Genomic DNA, 4,169 nt, shown 5'->3' on the forward strand with positions numbered 1-4,169 from the left:
TGGATAGGGAGGGCGCAGTGCCGAGGTTCTCACAAGTGCAGACCCCACCATTTGTCCAAGGGACCATGATTAGGGATGTTTTTTACCTAGAACCATATGGGATAAGCTGCTTTTCAGCTACTATGTCTTCAAATTCCTCCACATTAAACTTAGTAAAGCCCCACTTCCTGGAAATGTGGATCTTCTGGCGGCCAGGGTACTTGACCTTGGCCCTGCATAGGGCCTCAATCACATGCTGCTTGTTCTGCAGCTTGGTATGGATGGACAGGATGACTTGGCCAATATGGACCCTGACCACTGAGCCCTGGGGTTTTCCCACATACCTGTCTGGAGCCTAGATTAGAGATAACATGAGGTCAGACATCAATGTCTACTGGAAAGGGCTGTCTCCAAGGTCCCTTAGGGCAACCCATACAAGCAGCAAGCTGCATAGCCAAGGAGGCTCCTATTTGCCGCCATTGCACACTGGGCCTCCATGGGTAGAGAGCTCAGTCAGCTTAATTGGCTGCAGACCCATCATCTTTCAAGACCCAGTTCAAGCATCTCCTCTTATGAGGTCCTTTTTAATGCCTCTATTGTCCCCACCCATCCTTGAGACACAGCAGTCCCCCAAGGAGCCTTCTGCCTTAGCACCTCACCCCTATTTGGCACTGCATGCATTTCCATGGCTGTCTCACTCATTTAAACCATGGGCTCCTCCAGAGCAGGGACCATATCTTAGTCAGCTTTGCATCCTCAGTGCCCAACACAGAGTCTGTCACGTAGTGGGCACTCAGTAACCATGGAAAACTGGCTGCAATCCTAGGAAGCTCTGAGGTTACACCTGGGTGGTGGGGGAATGATCTGCTGCCCTCTCCTGGCAATGTGAGGCATTGTCCTAACCACAGACAACACCCCACCTTGAGAGAGAGAGAGAGAGAGAGAGAAAGAAAGAAAGAAAGAAAGAAAGAAAGAAAGAAAGAAAGAAAGAAAGAAAGAAAGAAAAGAAAAGAAAGAAAGAAAGGTTGGAGGAAGGGGAAGCTGCGAAAGGGGAGGATGGAGAATGGATTGGATTGAGGTCTTGGTGGGACACCTTTGTCAGCTCCCACACAGTTCCCATGTCCATGCAAGCTAGGATACAGAAGCCAGGTCAGTGCTTCCAGAGGAGGGCATTTCCTTAGAGTGGATCTGTCCCCCACACTAACTATAAACTCTCCAAATTATACCGTATTTGTTTCCCACTCTGTCCTGTTGTCCTTGTTGTTACTATTTCTCCTGCTTTCATTCATTTTAGTAGGCGATCACTAATTTTTTCCTCCATTGTTATGTGTGTTTTTTTTTCTTGTGCATGGAAAGACTGAATTTGGCCACTAATTTCTCGATTTTAACTCGGCTTCCCACTGGTAGGAGGTGGTCTCTAGTGTTCAGGGTATCTCAGCTTTCTGCCAAAATCCAACCACCAGTGAGGATCCCCCCACCCCTCACTCCTTCCACAGCTTCAACAAGCCATGTGACATCATGGCAGGGGAGGGTGGCTCTTGGGGCTGCAGTCTCACTGTCTGTATTTTGACATGTGGAAAGTTGCCTAACACCTAACATGAGACATGGACTTGGGGAAGAAGCTCGGGGCTGAAGACAGAGGCTTGTGAGGAACGCACCCAGACAGGTAAAGACTCAGAGCGGCTCAGATAGCCCACGTGCAGAGAAACAACACCTCTTACTCATCTTGGAGTCCTTAATGTTTGTCATTCAAGATACTCAGTAAACATCTACTGTCTGGTGAAATATCGAAAGGAGAGTACACACACACACACACACACACACACACACGAAAGAAAAAAGGGACTAGGGACCAGAAGCCCAACTTCTGACAGTATGAAATATTAGCGCTGGCTGATAGGTTTGCCCTAAATTTAGGAATTCAGACTACTAGAAAGGAAATGCCTTTTTCGATGAACAAGTGTTCTCTTCTGGGCCCCCAAAGAAGTCCTCCTCACCTCCTACTTAGTTCCAGCCACTCATCCTACCCGGAAGGGTTTAGTGAACAACTTTTGGGACGGCCTCATCCACAGTCTTCGTGTAGACCAGCTCCTGTCCCCAAGTGGTTTACAATATATTTGGTGAGACGTCGCACACATGAAGACAGATTGCTCCCTGTCCTCAAGAAGTATGTCACGTCACTGGAAGACAAGGTGTCCAGCCGCACTGCCTTTCCAGAATTAGAGGACCGCATGGTATACGATGAAATAGTAAATGGGCAATCGCTGGGCACTGAAAATGTACAGTATAGAAAATAAGTATTATTTAGGTGGAGCTATCAGGGAAGGCTTCCTGGAGGAGGTTATGTTTGAACTGCCCTAGGCTAGGTAGAAGTAGAATCGAGAATGGAAAATTCCTTGGCCAGGGGTCTGGAGGTATCCTGGGTTCCAGGGATGGAAGTCTTTTTTTTTTTTTTTTTAAAGATTTTATTTATTTATTTGACAGAGATAGAGACAGGCAGCGAGAGAGGGAACACAAGCAGGGGGAGTGGGAGAGGAAGAAGCAGGCTCCTAGCGGAGGAGCCTGATGTGGGGCTCGATCCCATAACGCCGGGATCACGCCCTGAGCCGAAGGCAGACGCTTAACCGCTGTGCCACCCAGGTGCCCCAGGGATGGAAGTCTTGGTCAAAGCTTAAGAGCTGGGGAGACGCGGTGTGACGTCTGTGCCATCAGAGCCACAGAAGTAGAGAAGACAAAGGTGTATACCTTCCAAGATCCCAGATGGCATGCTTTGGCCTCCTTTGCAAAAGCCCCCCCGCCCCCAACAAACCCCATGCCCGTGCAGGGTATAGTGAAATGCTGCTGCGTCAGAGGGAAGCGCGGGCCAGGCTGACGGCACCGCCTCAGAAGGTCCTCAGTGAGGTCCGCACCCGTGCGGAGAAGACGGACAGGGTGGGGCATGCTGGGCCATCTGGAGAGCCAAGGCGTCCCAGACAGATGAGGGGGCCGTGACCTCCCAGAGTCCCTAGTCGCCAGCATGCCTGGCTCGCTTTGCCACCAGACCGAGAGCGAGAGGCCCGAAAGTCTCTTCTCACTGCGGGTTTCACCCCCGCCTCGCCGCCCCTCCCCCATACTTCCAGGGAACCCCCTCAACGCTCCAATCTGAGCTGGTTCTCAAGGCCACAGTCCTCCACTTGCACCAGGTTACCTCACCTCCTGCTCTCCAACACCCTCTGACTGCGTCGGAGACCCGTCCGCTCTGTGCAGCAGACGCTCACGTCCACTTCGGGCAGCCTTCTTGTACTGCTCTCCCCGCCTGCACACCCTGCTTCCTCCACTCGGAGCAACATGGTAGAAACAAAAACAAGACTGACTTAGAGCGAGAAAAAAGGCTTAGGATCATTCCGTAAACCCTGAGCGCCGGCACACCCCTAGTCTCACAAAGCACTGCAAACAATACAAATTGGTTGTCTTACAGTTCGAGGTTAGCAGCCTAAAATCATTCTCACTGGGCTAAGATCAACGTGTCAGCTGGGCCACACTGCTTCCTGAGGCTCCAGGGAGAATTCGTTTCCTCGTCTTTCCCAGGTTCTCAAGGCTGCTTGTATTCCTTGGCTTACAGCCCCACAGCACATCAACTTCTTCTCTACCTCTGATGTTGACACTCCCACATCCCTCTTATAAAGACCCTTGTGGGGGTGCCTGGGTGGCCCATTTCGGTCAGTGTCTGCCTTCGGCTCAGATCATGATCTCAGGGTCCAGGGATTGAGTCCCACATCGAGCTCCCTGCTCCCAGGGGAGTCTGCCTATCCCTCTCCCTCTGCCCCTCCCCCTGCTCGTGCTTCCTCTCTCTCTTTCTCTCCCCAATAAATAAATAAAATCTTTTAAAAAATAGAACTGATTTTAAAAATCAATTGCATGGAAAAAAACCAGTTGCATGAGAGAAAGAAAAACTGGAGAATAGACATGGAGAAAACATAAATGTTTTCAAGCAATGAACCAGGGAAAGGCACACCATCAAGAAAGACATGGTGATGGGGTTAGAAGAATCCACCAAGGGGTGCCTGGGTGGCTCAGTCCTTAAGCATCTGCCTTTGGCTCAGGGCGTGATCCTGGAGTCCTGGGATCCAGAGAGCCCCGCATCGGGCTCCCTGCTGGGAGCCTGCTTCTTCCTCTCCCACTCCCCCTGCTTGTGTTCCCCCCTCTCGCTG

General features: G+C 50.8%; 1 non-coding gene across 1 annotated transcript; it reads right to left on the bottom strand.

The window, feature by feature from the left end:
• Positions 1 to 381: 381 nt before the first annotated feature.
• LOC121105474 lies at positions 382 to 511 on the bottom strand. The gene has a single exon (XR_005838000.1). It is a non-coding gene; the product is annotated as a small nucleolar RNA SNORA70 (small nucleolar RNA).
• Between the last annotated feature and the right edge of the window lie 3,658 nt (positions 512 to 4,169).

Source organism: Ursus maritimus, unplaced genomic scaffold, assembly GCF_017311325.1.
Source record: "Ursus maritimus isolate PB19 unplaced genomic scaffold, ASM1731132v1 scaffold_26, whole genome shotgun sequence".
Taxonomy (NCBI): domain Eukaryota; kingdom Metazoa; phylum Chordata; class Mammalia; order Carnivora; family Ursidae; genus Ursus; species Ursus maritimus.